The sequence below is a fragment of the Python bivittatus genome, unplaced genomic scaffold (assembly GCF_059951505.1).
Source record: "Python bivittatus isolate LINGU-HERP-01145 unplaced genomic scaffold, Pbiv_v1 ctg000020_np1212, whole genome shotgun sequence".
Classification (NCBI taxonomy): Eukaryota; Metazoa; Chordata; class Lepidosauria; order Squamata; family Pythonidae; genus Python; species Python bivittatus.
The window spans coordinates 73316544-73330966 of record NW_028277030.1 but is presented as its reverse complement, the minus strand read 5'-3'; the positions used below and the strand labels follow the sequence as shown (position 1 = coordinate 73330966).

Sequence of the window (14423 nt, the reverse complement as noted above, 5' to 3'; positions counted from 1 at the left end):
GGAGGGAAGCTCATGGTACTTTAGTGACATCACCCGCATGGTCCGGCATGTAGTAATGAATCAGAGCAAAGCGCTGGTGCTTTGCTCTGACACATTGAGTGCCAGACCGCATGGGTGATGTTACTAAAGACTGCAAACAGAGGAGGCATGGTTTAAGTGCCATCAATCGGAGGAGGAGGTGGGAAGCGCGCAGTTGCAGCCCTGGTTACAGCCCTGGCTCACATGAAGGCTCCAATCTCCAAGCCCCGCCACTTGAGGTGAGAAGGCAGGCCTTATATAGGGGCTTATACATCGGCGTATAACATGCATATCAGCGTATTACATGCAGCTAGGATTTCAGCCCCAAATTTAAGGGAAAAAAGTGCGCGTTATATGCCGATAAATATGGTAAGCTTAGCCATCAACAGTGGGGGAAGAGCTGCCTACAGAGAAATATAGCTGGCTGGACTCAGGACATTAGAGAGCTACAATGCTCCAGATATGTTGGGAGAATTCTCAGACAGGACAGTTCCCCATTGGAACCTAACTAGAGTACAAACATGCCCTGGTAGCATGATTTCTTTCTGCCATGTCCCCCTGACATTGCCTTCATCTCATTCCCAGCCCATGAGTGAAACAAACCTAATTTTTCCTTAGATGTATCACTGTGAAATTAGTATTTCCCCACTTATTCCAACAGTGTCCAAGGGAAGCTTCAGGGTATAAAAATCTGCTAGGCTTTCCAGCCATTGCCTTGAAAGGAAGTTAGGATAGGTTGGCAACAAGGACAGCAAATTCCATGCTCATCTTGTTTTCTCCCAATGACTCAAGGATGGGTGGGTAGCATTTCAACTCCCCAATGGGTGGGGAAAGGTTTTTCGTATGGCTAAAAAAGACAGTCCAAATAATTAGGGAGCTAGAAAAGAATACAATATTTGGGGTTTTTGATTTTAGAGTAAGGTAGGTAAGGGAATTCATAATAGTGATGTACAAAATCATGCACAACATGGGAAATGTGAACAGATAGAAGTCCCTTCTCCCCAATGTGGCATGTTGGGGTCATCCACTGACTCTAAATGGGGGATATTCAGGACTGATAAAAGAAAGTGCTTCTTCATACAACATATAGTTAAGTTTAAAAAGAGTGACTGTGTGCATGCATGCACGCCTTCAAATCAGTGTTGCCTGGACTAGTCCCTGCAGTTTTCTTGGCAAGATTTCAGAAGTGGTTTGCCCTTGCCTCCTTCCTAGGGCTGAAAGAGAGTAACTGGTCCAAGGTCACCCAGCTGGCTTTGTGCCTAGGCCGGACTAGAACTCACGTCACCCAGTATTTGGCCTGGTGCCTTTACCTCTACACCCAAACACTCTTTTGGTTAAGCAGTTAGACCATGTGAGAAAAGTAAGTTCTCAGATATGATGGCCCAAGTCATTTTTTCCAGGTTTTATCAGGAAAGGCAATAGAAGGAAATGGCTTACATGCAAAACTTTTATGATTCAGTTCATGGCCTACCCAGGCAGGGCTGAGAAAGGCCCTTTTCTGAAGCTCTGGATCTGCTGCAGACTAATACTGAGACAGAATAATATTGAGGATGACACTGAAGCGGATAGTAGTCAGCAGATTCACTTTCCTAAGATCCTTAAAAAAATATTTTGACCCAAGGCATCATTCCCTATTTTACATTTCTTCATATTCAACTATATTTTCTTGGGAAGTAAGCAAATTGAATTTTTAACTTTTCATAAAGTGAAGGCTTCTGCTTCATTCTTCACAGGGAAACTGTCACTCATATCAGACACTTCTGGTGGGGAAACTCTAATACCTGCCCTGAAAATACCATCATATTTTTTCCATATTTAACAGACATTTTTTTTCTTTTAGTTGTTTTTAAAAGATCTGACACAAGGGATAACCACTTTTTCTCCCTTTATTTGTCTAGAAAACCCTCTCTGTGTGCTGTAGAATAACAGATTGATCACTTATATGGCTGATGTGAGAAAATTCAGCTAGCTAAATCAAATCAATTTTCCAAATCAGTCAATTTAGTTGAAATCACTTTCATCCAGTTGATTGTTTCTGAACTGATACAGTGTTTTGATAGTATCTTATGAATGAACAGAAAGGTTTTTTTCCCAAGTTGCTTTTCCAGATTGGATAGACTCACTCTGACCAAATGAATTAACAATCCAAATTGAAGAAAAGCCAATCTGGACATCTCTAGAAAAAAAGACGGTTTTTAAAAAATAGAAATTACATCTGGTACCCATTCTCTCTACATCATAGTTCTACTTTGGCAGTATTTATAGTTTATCAGACTACTCAAAGGTCTCCAATCCCCCATTTTGTTATATTACTGATCTGAATTCAGAATGAATCAGATCTCCATTTGATTTGTAATTCAGGTAGTCAGCTTAATTTTGAAAAAGGCTTTCTGTTCATGTGCAAAAGGCCATTCAATTAGCAGATGGGTTTAGAGGCAACTAATTTGATTCAGTAATTCAATTGATCCAGTGACTCAATCCTAATTTGACAATCCAATTCACAAAGTTGATTGTATCAAATGTTTGATTAAATCACTTTCTAATTGAATTTCCAAATCAAACCTCCATAAATGTCTATCAGGTCTACTCAATTAAATTTCAATTTTTCCCTCTAGAAATTGCTGGGAGGATAATGTATAGAGCTACTGTTTATACAGAACTGTGTGTTAGCCAAGGCAACAAAAATATCCATGGAATACTAGAAGAAGTGGACATGTAATTACTATTGTTTCCCAACATTTTGCTGTTTCTTTTGTTACATACCTTTGGAGGAGAGAAGAAGAGATAGAGATAGAGATAGAGATAGATGCGCGCATACTATGGTGGAAAAAATCTGTGACGAAGTGACATGTGCTTCTTCCTGCTGATGCACAATTTTAAGGCCTCCTTCTCCTTTCTTATGGATCTTTTCTTTTAAGCTGACTTTGGGCCAGACAGCTCTTCAGAAAGAAAAAAGCTAACAAATACGGAATTGTCCTTTGGCAGTTCTTCAAATAACAGTCACATGCCTGTCCTAGAGCCATCTAGCCTGTGAGAAGATTTCTCGGATTCCATTTAAGCCATAGTGTTTTGCTTTCTTAAACAGAGCTAAACTAGCATTTCACAGTGAGAATTGGATCATGTTACCAGTCTCTGTTTTATTTTCATCCATTTGTGCTTTGTACCTATTCTATATTCAGCCTGGATATTTCAATGTAAATTGATATGATGCATTATTATTATTATTATTATCATCATCATCATCATCATCATCATCATCATCATCATTAATTGTGGATTTTATCCTATTTAAATTGCTATATATTTAACATTTTTTTAAAAAAAATAATGTTTAAATAAGCTGTGAATTTTTACTGATGCAACTTTTTATTATTAGCTGCACTGGATAGCTTCAGGGATGAAAAGTGACCTATGAGTTAATTAAACATCATGATTCAGCAATTTCCCATACAAGTCACATGAACATGTATTATTCAGTTTGTATGTTATTCCTCCATATTTAAAAACATATGGCTGGGGGTAGGAGTCTGTGCCCAAATATTTCCCTATGGCTGCTTTGAGACTGAAAGAGACAGAGAGTGTTGGGGGAGGGGTGTTGGGGATGTGCTTCCTAATGCACAGGATTATTGTCAGCAGGCCCAGAGTTTTGAACATGACTGCTTTCAGTTTTTTAACTTGAAATGTATCAGTTAAGTCAATATGTTTTCATTTTTAACCTCCTAATGTCCTTTGGCTCATGAAACATGCCATAGAATGGGACCTTAGAAAGGTAGTTATCATATTAACATAGTCAATTAAAAAAAAAAGGAAACTGGAAAATCTTTCTCTTTTTCAGTTACCTTTACAACTTTGAAAGAGATGCTTGCTAAAAGCTTGATTTCAGGTATAGCAGCTGTATGAAAAGAAATCAATAGAGGAAAGTTAAAAGTGGCTGAAAACAAATCTCCAGTAAATGGCTAGTGGAGAATTCCCAAGAGTTTTGAAATAAGTGAGTGGACCATGAAAATATTCACATTTTATCCATTGCCATTTAGAGATAGCTGGGACAGAACAGACATCTTCACAAAACACAGCTGAGATAATAGAGATCCGATGTCAATATCCAGCCCTCAGGGATGTCCGCAGTGATGCATGTCAAAAAGGGGTGAAGCTTTGAATGGCCACCATCTTGATTTTTTTGCTTGCCTTCTTTCAGAAACCTTACAATAGCAAGATGATCTCTTGTGTGTCTCTCTAATAATGGAAGTACTATTTGCATTTTCAAGATATACAAACATCTTCTGAAACAGGCAAGTTAAGGAGAGAGATCTTAGAAAAGTACCATACTTGCAGCTTTTAATTATTTCCTTCAGTTCCTCAACCTGATACACTCTAAATGAGTTAAACTATGACTTTCACCATTCCCAGTGAGCTACCCCAAAGGCTTGGTTGGCTAGAAGCATGGAGATGACCATTTAACTCATCTGGAGACCCCCAAGTTAAAGAAGATTGAACTGATGCTTTAATGTCAAACCTTTCCTCCATTAGAGAACATAAGAATGCATACGTATTATTTCCAAGTGTTTTCACAGACAGCCTCTGCTTTGCTACAGGAAGCTGACTGCATTGCATGGCTATAGCCACCATGAATGTGACCCTCAGAATTTGGTCAACTCCCACAACTATGTATGCTATGGAAATGATTTGCCCATCACTTTATTTCTGGTGTGACTACTGCTACTGCATATTGCCTATTAAAAACAGAGATGAGATTCACATGAATCCCTTCATGACTTAAAAGTAGGTTGAGCCAAGTATGGGACTGTGCAGCAAACAATGAGGTAGGTTGATTAGTCCAGGTTCTAGTTTTACATGGAGAGCTCTTCACACGTGGATGATGACATACAGTATGTAGAGCTTCTTTTCAGAATCACTGGCTGAAAACCCACTGGGGGAACTATGAATAGTTGCACAGCACACAGGGTTAGCCAAGGTTGCTCAACAATCTCATACATGCTTTTCCATGACTATAAATATTGTGTCTTCCTTGGAAAATGCAAGAACCACCATTTTCCAAAAAAGGAGATTATTTTCAACTTCTCCTGTTCACATGGCATATCAGCAAAGACCCTTCTCCCCCAACCTCACTGCAAATATCAGGCAATGTGATGAGGTGAGGATGAACCAGTAGAGAGAAAGGATTAATCTTCCCCATGCCCCAGTCATTACCTTGTTCTGTTCCCCCATTATAACTCTGCCTATTGACTAAAGAAAAACAGTTACACACAAAGCCAAGCAACAAGATGAAAATCTGTTTTGGTACAGTCATAATAAGAAACAATAGACCCATATTCCTGAATGGCAAAGACACAGGTCACCAATAGATTTCAAGTTATTTCACAGCTCTACAACCAAGAAAGTAACACACACACAGAGATTGTTTTCTGTATCCCCTTGCCCACGATCTGCACATTTTAACAAATAGTAGTTTGATTTCTTTTCCTTTGTAAATATATCTTTTTTCAGAATTTTAGTATATTATAGTACTGGAGTAACTGCTCCTTTTTAAAATAAAAAGTAACTATTAGAATTGGGGAGGGGGGCAGGAGAGCCTCCTTTTCCATTTAATGAATGAATTAATGGAGCTGTGCTAACAGTGTTGGATGATGTAAGTAGAGCAGCTGAAATTCAGAAGGCCAGAACTAGATTCTTTAGGTTCTTTCCTGGAGAAGAAAATGTACAAGAAACATTGTATTCTTTATTTCCTAATTAAAAGGCCCTTCTTTATTATAGGTGAATTACATCGCGAAAGAATGAGATATTCCTTGCAAAAGTGATTTGTGGGACAAAATGGTACACCCATCAGATGTGGATCTACACAGGATCTGGATGAAGTATCTCTAAAACAAAAACAAAATAATGTTTAATTCAGCCTAATATTATGGACCTCTACCTTGTTTTTTTCTTCAAAAAACCCTTTTTATTGATAAAAATATAACAAAAAAGATTCATATAATATTTATGTAGTACTGCCTCAGTCCTTTAACATATTACATCTAGGTCATATAGAAACATGCTGCTCCCACTTCTCATTTTTACACTATAAAAACATTTCAAAAATTGATAGAGAGCACATCACTTGAATCCACTCTTGAACATCAGGAGTACAGATTTCTTTCCACCTAGGTAAGGTAATTCTCTTTGCCACCTGTAACTTATAACAATACACAAAAGAGCAAAACTGCCAAGGTTTTCGTTGAGGGAAAAAAGAAATCCAAAAATCCATATTAGATCAAGAGTTTATTAGGCCAACCAAGATAATCAAGGTCATGTTGCAAATTTTTGGGTTCAACGATTCTCAGTTAGACTAGATGCAAAACAAAAACAGTGGGAAAGTAAATATAACAGACAAATGTTCAGGTGTAGGATATACATTTACTTATAGTCATAGATATAATATGGAAATAGGCTATAGGTATACGGATTCATCCTATCAAGTGGACAAATTATGTCTAAGACTCCTCAAATTGCTGTTGGGATTTTTAAAAATATCAAGGAAAAATGGTTGAGCTCACATTTAAAAAAAAAATCTAGCTGTGAAACTCAACTGAACAAAGGACAGAATAATCATTGTAGCTGTTGCTGTTGTTATTTTGGATTACTAATGCACAGGAGAACATAAAAAGAAACGTTTAAAATATACTGCTGAATCATGAAAGAATTGAGAATTCTATGGATGATGTACTGTAACTGAGCAAGAAAACATGGAAGTTATAATTCATTATATTGTATTTAGCACAATAAATCTAAAACAAATCTATTTATCTTAATGCGATGAGCTTTTTAAAACTTGGCTGTATTCTAGTGTTCTAGTTTAGACAACAGATCTGAAAAACGGCAAGCAAATTGGGAAGAGTTCAGAGAATAAGAATGATTAAACATTTAGAAAACAAGGCACATGAGAAATAATCTAGGAAAAAAATAATGCCACAGGGAGAGAGAATTCATAACTAAATATGCCATGGGGTGTTGCAAAAGGACAGGGACCAATTATTCTTGCTCTGTTCCAACTGAAGAAAATTAATAGGTTTATGGTAAGTTACAGCCCAGCATATTATTATATTTATACAAAAAGAAAAGAAAATCTTTAAAAGAACGACAGTCCTTAATGGCAGGGGCTGCCAAAATGATGTGAAATCATCTTAATTGGAGACTGTCAAGGTTAAATTATTATTGCCAATCAGTGAAATAACATGAGTTTTGTAGGGAAGGGCAGTTTACATGCAAAGCATTATTCAAGTTGCAGTCAATTACTATAACATAGTCTTTCCTAATCTGGTGTCTTGTAACTATGTTGGACAACTTGTCCTATCATTCCCAGCCATTTGGCAATGGATTTTTTTTTTTAAATAAAAGGATTATTCAAGGGAAAATGACTGAGCACAAAGTGAATTTTTGACAGACATTCTTCCCCTTTCCTATATCTGTTTGGTCCTTTGGCATTTCACTGTTTATAAAGAACTAAAAATTCAGTAATGTGTTAGATTCTTATGGTGGGTTAGGCTATGTACTGTATGTTTAGTGTTTATGTGACAGAAATATATGTCACGTATAAGGTAGTCCTTTTCATACTGGGTTTATCTGGTGAATTCAGCTAGTGGTTCAAAATGTGGCTTGGTTCATTTTTACCAGCAACTGGTAGATTGAGTCATCTTTTCAGGCTTCACCTGCAGTGAGGACCCTGCAGTTTGCCTAATCATGCCACTTATAGCTCTGATATTGTTGTGTCAGACTTTACACCTGGCACGGCAATAAGTCTCAAGTGGGAGAGTTACTTCACACGCTAATAAAAAGAATTTAGCATATTCAGACAGCTCCAGATTCATAAGTGACAAGCCTCCTCCCTACTGCATCAGAAAAAAAATGGGAAGAAATAGATGTAAAATAGATATTTCCTTTGGAAGGAGAGTACTTACTTACTTAACAATATTTATTAAAGAGCCACTTTGGCATAGTGGTGAAGGCACCAGGCTAGAAATCAGAAGACCATCAGTTCTAGTCCCCCCTTAGGGACAAAGCCAGCTGGGTGACCTTGGGCCAGTCACTCTCTCTCAGCCCTAGGGAGGAGGCAATGGTAACCACTTTTGAAATCTTGCCAAAAAAGATGCAGGGACTTGTCCAGGCAGTCACCAGGAATCAAGACTGATTTGAGGATGTGTGCATGCTCACACACACACACACACACACACACACACATTTATTTATTAAAAGGTAAAGGTTACAATCAGAATTCTTTTAATAAATACTATTAATCAGGATTCTTAGATTCTTATTTGTTTATTTATCTATTTAGAACATTTATATGGCCACCCAGTTTAAACAACATGTCTCTAAGCAGTGTACAAAATCAAACAAAAATGCAGAAGAAACCAACACATACCACCAGAGCAAGCTAAAACAACTAAAGGACAGTTGAGAATAAAATACATCTCAATAGTTGGGAACTCTACTCATCCTGACCCAAGGATTTAACTGCTTATTCAAAGGACTGCAGGGCTGGAGCCAAGCGTATATCAGGGGGTAGTGGAGATTGTTCCAAAAGGCAGGGACAGCCACCAAGGATGCAAACCTCCTGGGCCTCACGATGTATTAGAGAAGGAACCTGGGGTGTGAAGAAGGAATCTGTTGGAACATATAGGATGGCCAGATACCCTTCCACAGATAACCCAGTCCTATGCCATGCATGGCTTTATAAGGAATAACCAGCATCTTGAATTGTACCTAGAAGCCTATAAGGAGCCAGTGCAGCTTGCAGAATAGATGTGTTACCTGGGCATAATGAGGAACACCCATCATTACCTGTGTAACTGCATTCTGGACCAATTTAAACTTCTGGATGGTCTTCAAAGGCAGACCCATGTACAAAGCATTGCAGTAATCCAATTGGGAAGTTACTAAGCTGTGACTGACCATTGTTCCTTTGTATTAACTGTTTTCAGTTAGACTGAGAGAAGACTGACATCAGTTCTCCAGATACTCAGTCCCATATCCAGGAATTTGTTTATAGTAGAAAATCACAGCCATGATATGGCTAGATAAATTGCTTTACTACATATGAGAATGGAGTAATAAATGCATAGAAGATCTATCTATTGCAAAAGATAGAAATCAGGCCCCATATATTTGGTCGTTCCAGGTTTTAAATTGCAGGCCTTTCCTTTTTGAGTCAATAGAAATTTGGGGCATTCTCTTCTTGGCCTTGAAAGTTAGAGACATTGATTCAACGTTTATATGATGGTAACATCTGGCCTAAGCATCACTGGTTCTCGGCTGACCAGTTTTCAGCCTTATAAATGGAGGAATATATAGCCTATCCATTGTTTATCCTTTTCATAATGTATTAGTGATATGCTTATCCTAATTCCATTTAGGATTAGCTATCATATAATCACAGCATCACATATAAGAATTAGAGGATGATTCCCCAGCTCTAATATAGTGCAACTGCACTTATCCATATATGAATGATACTAATGCTAAGTTTAGTTTTAAATATTAAACCAACTGAGATTCCAGCTCACAGGATTTGTTCATGCTGCTAATATGCCATCCAGTCTGTGAAGTAAGCTCTGCTGATTTTATGAGACTTACTCCCAAGAAGGAGATGATGAGTCCTAGGGAATAGATTGCAGTGCTGAATTGTTTAAAGGATGAAGGAGTTTATAGATAATATTCTGTATGTGAGTCACTCATGGGCCATTCTTATAAAGAAAATGTGCACAGAACTGCAGCATTAAAGTTTCCCATATCTTTTACAAAGCAATACAAGGAAACTGGTATTTGACACAGCTGTAAATGGCATCACTTAAAAGTCAGAACCCTTTCTCTGCATTAAACAAAGAAGATTGCCTTTTTTTCCCTTGTTCTGTTCTGCAGTTCTGAATCTATTTTACTTGACAGTGACAGCAGTGAATTATTATCATTCAATGGTGCAGATACCTGAATGTTGATAAACTGCTAATAAACTTTGAAATGATATCAGGAGCAATATAAATTTATATAGAGACAAACCATCTGATCCCACATGCAAAACACCAGAAAGACATGCATACACACACACACACACACACACCTTGCTTTTACAGACCCCATTCAGCATATTTGCAGACTTCAGATGAAATGAGTATAATTCACCTTTGGATTTTACTCCTAAATAACTGATTCTGTTATTCTGTTGTTTTACAAGTCAGTCTGAACAATTCACATAATTTATATACTCACATAATAATTATGTGAATTATATGTGTAATCTACATAATGTAAAGTATATGTGTGATTTATATTATGTAAATTATGCACATAATTTACATTATGTAAATTGTGTGATTTATATAATATAAATTCTGTAATTCACATTTAATGGACATTTGCTTTTAATGGACACACTTTCCCCCAGCTGGTCCATTAAATTGAGGTTTCTTATGCACACTTGCACATATGCACAATATAAACAAATACTAATGGGATACAGTATGAATATAGAAAGCAAAATCTAGTCTTGATTTTTTTTCAACTTTGGCAATGATTTTAAACAATGAACAGCCTAAAAATAAATGAAACACTTCCATTTTCCCTTCAGAAAATGATTTTTAAGATAACAATTGCATTCAGTTGGATCCAGAGAGTAGAGGTCTATTCGAAGAACCTTTGGTCAATGGGAATGAGAGAACATTTTCATGAATTCCTCCTTCCCTTACCTGTGGTCCCTGTACCCCCTAAAATCTCATCCAAAGGACTGTGATACCCAGTTTCACTGATTGCTCTGAGGTAGGGGAAAATTGGCAGTCACAGTTTAATCAAGAGAGTGCTTGGATAGATGTTTCATCTCTCTTGAGAGTATAAAATATTGCAAATATTTTTTTGTTCACACTATTTCTTTGACTGATTCTGTGCCTGCTTGCTCTACCTACATGTTGCAAGCTATCTAGATTTATCTGATCACCCTACATTTTTATATCAGGGTAGAAGCTGAGCCCTTCCAACAGTAGCTGTATTAGAACTCCTCACATCCCTCAGCTTCAGTCATGCAGGCTGGGGTTGTTGAGAATTGTAGCTAAGTTTCCTCTCCTCTGGCTTGTATAGCGATATTTGAAAATGTTCAAAGCAGTTCTAGGAAGAAAGGCAAGTCAAGAAACTGAATTCCATTTTAGGAAAGTGAACCAGGTATGACCTGCTTCATATACTGTAGCTTCAAACTCCAAGGCTGTGTATGTCTCTCATACAGATTAATATGGAGAAATTAACTTGGTTAATTGTATGATGCTTTGAAGGTACGGAAGCTGTCACCAAGCAAATGAAGTATAGGTTCTATACTAAGTGGCTTACCATCTTAAACTTCAATCTTGGGAACTTTAATAAAAAAGGCAGGCAGAGTTGATCCTTTTCAAGGAGGAAGTCTATTTAATTTTAGACAGATTGGTAGAGAGAGATTTGTGCAATGGGAATATTTTAAAAGGGCCTTTTTATTATAGAAATGGATTCCCTATTTTTAATAGCCCTGGAAGAATTTGTGGAGGTGCCTCTGGGTAAGTAATCCAAACATTTTCAGAAGGGTAGATGTAGAGCATCTTGTGCAAGGGAGTCTTTAAAGTTTGAGCAAAAGAAATTGACCCCTTCTCTTGTGTTTAGGAGGAATGTACATAAAACCCATGGAGGATGTAAGATGGTCTCTGGGTAACCTCTACAAGTTCTGAAAGGCTGGTATAGAGATAGTTTGTTAATAAGGAAAGAAAAACAGAAAAACAGTTTGAGGATTCTTTTTTTACTGCTCAGTTGAAAACTTTTATAAATTGCTCTTCTGCATCCCACCGTGAGCTGAAAAAGAGCTCCACTACAGTTTTGTAGAGCTGTAAAACACAATACAGTGGTACCTCTAGTTACGAATGCCCCTCCTTACGAATTTTTCAAGATACGACCAGCTCCGGCCCCAAAAATTTACCTCTACTTGCAAACTCTGCCTCTACTTACGAACTGGATCCGCGGCCATTTTCCCTGCTGCCACACGGTCGCAGCTTCCTGTGGGCGAGATCACAGTAGCAAGGAGACGTTCGGTGAGGCTTGTAGTGTGTTTTGTGGCATTTGGAACGTTTTTGTGGCGTTTGGAAGGTTTTTGAGGTTTAAAAATAAAATGCATATGTTTCAGAACTGTTTAACCGTATTTACATTGAACCTTATGGGGGAAATTTACCTCGTGGTACGACCAAATTCGGAGGGTGGAACGGATTAACCGTATTTACATTGAACCTTATGGGAAACTTTACCTCGACTTGAGACCAACTCGAGTTGCAACCAGAGTCATGGAACAGATTAAGTTCGTAACTAGAGGTACCACTGTACTGTTCCCTCCTTTTCTACTTCCTTCATCACGACTACTTGCCATTTTCAATCCCGGAGTATAAATATACCCATTTTATATCAATATTGTCTGATCCTACAATCTCTCAATCTCCTTGGCTGGCCCAAGGCAGCATATCTTAAATAGTGCTGGGAATAACAGTGAAAGATTGCTACTGCACAACACACACATTAAAAAAGGGTGGGGCTTCCATCATATGGTCACCATCTTGACTTTTTTGATCTGTCTTGCTGATGCCCCCAATTGCCCCCCTTCTCTGTTTGTGAACTTCCCAAGAGTGCCTGGCTGGCTACTGGGTGACACAGAATGCTGGACTAGATGGTCCTTGGTCTGATCCTCAAGAAGTCTTGTGCTATTAGGGGTTTACAAGCAGCCTTGTTCAAATAGAATGCCTATTTCTTCTTCTCAGACAAAATCCAGCCTCCCCTACCTGCCCCCAGGCCTGGTTTGGACTTTGTCCTAATATACTAATTTCTTGTAACTATTGCAGAATCACAGCTTTTAACGCAACCAGATCCAATAATAATTCGGCCTAAGCTAGCCACTTAAGGGAAACCTTCATTTCACATTTCACATTTCACATGTAACAATGTTTGCTGAATCTTAATAGCAAATGGCCTATATCTGTCCAACCCAATACTGAAACATTAGCTATGTCATATCCACCGCATGTGAACTTGCCTTGTGGGATGTAGTAGGGATGTGCAGTGCTTTGAATATGAAGCAAAAATGCACTTTGAAAGGCGCATGGGGACACAGTTTGCATCTGTTAGCAGTGCCTTAAACGATCTTTTCTGGGCTTACATGATAGCTGTGAATCCCAGGAAAATATGCACTGCAGGTAAGAAGGTGCCAAACGTACAGCAACACTCGCCCTGAAATACTTCTTCATCCTATACATCCATATTATGTTGTTCTCAGGTAAATCAGCCCCACAGTGTGTAGATGCTATGAGCCATAACTATGTAGTGCATAAATAGTAGAAGGAAAAGCAGTAGTTGAGTGCAGGTGACTTGCCATTTTCTTTTTAGAAAGCTTCATACAAACTCCTCAGCCCAGAGTCTTCCCTGGTCCTCTTATCATGCAATTTTAATACATGTTTTATCCTGCAACTCTGGTCTCTGCCATTTGTGCTAAAGATGGCTTAGCAGTATGCTTTGAGAACAGTCTTGTTCCCTAGATAACAAGAGCAGCCTTTGCCAAAGGTCTCACTTGCCAGAAATATCTCTACTTCCTATCCCTGTCATCAACCACCCTCTTGGTGTCTCACCTCCAACTAGGTTGTCCCTTTAGAAAGGTCATCAGCCCTGTTCTGTCAGCTGAGTGACAGGACCTTTTGCTCAACAAGGCAGTCAGCTTCCACCTTCTCTTCCTCACTTGAGTTTAAAGTGTGACACCTTTGTGGCCTACGTGGGCCCACTTTCATCACTTCTCAGAGTCCCCAATGTGTTGTCAGAAATCACTTTCCCAGAGGGGATGAAAGCATACATGCCATCAAAAGTTGCCAAAGTGCTACTTTTTTTGAGTGATTGGGAGGTTTACCATCACTTAAAATAAGTAACCATTTATGAATCTTAAAGTTAGGGCATGTTAGCTAGAGTGAATAGAGTTCAAATAAAACCAAACGGAGCACTTAGAGAAAAGAAACATCAATTCTGCTAAAAGGTCATTTGGAGAGACTTAAACTTTGTCACTATTCTCTAAGGATGTCCAGGATTTTTGCCCTTTGCCTCTCAGATTTCTTCCCAGATTAGAATTCTGGCAGTATATACAGTATTAGAAATATATCTAGTGGTCTTATTCCCCAATAATAGAAAATATGATTCTAGCCAGTTTTCCTAATCTGTTTCTTTAACATGAATTCAGCGCATTAGGAATGATGCATCACTATTTAATTTTCAATCACAGCATTAGATGTAAGACTTTTGATTAATTTAATTCTGTTCCCTGATACATTGATAAATTTTCAAAACTTATTTGGAATCATTTATGTGATGATATCAACGTTCCT

The 14423-nt window shown here is 38.0% G+C and overlaps 1 long non-coding RNA gene across 2 annotated transcripts in view; it reads left to right on the top strand.

Annotated features, from left to right (window-relative positions):
- LOC148217094 (uncharacterized) overlaps positions 1 to 14423 on the top strand; it is a 116715-nt gene that overhangs the window by 74804 nt on the left and 27488 nt on the right. Inside the window, exon 6 of one of the 2 annotated variants that reach the window (XR_015796331.1) lies at positions 4214 to 4313. The exons of the other annotated variant lie outside the window; for it this stretch is intronic. This is a non-coding gene — a long non-coding RNA (uncharacterized LOC148217094). Of the gene's footprint in view, positions 1 to 4213; positions 4314 to 14423 lie in introns of those variants that run through there. 2 annotated transcript variants of the gene reach the window in all.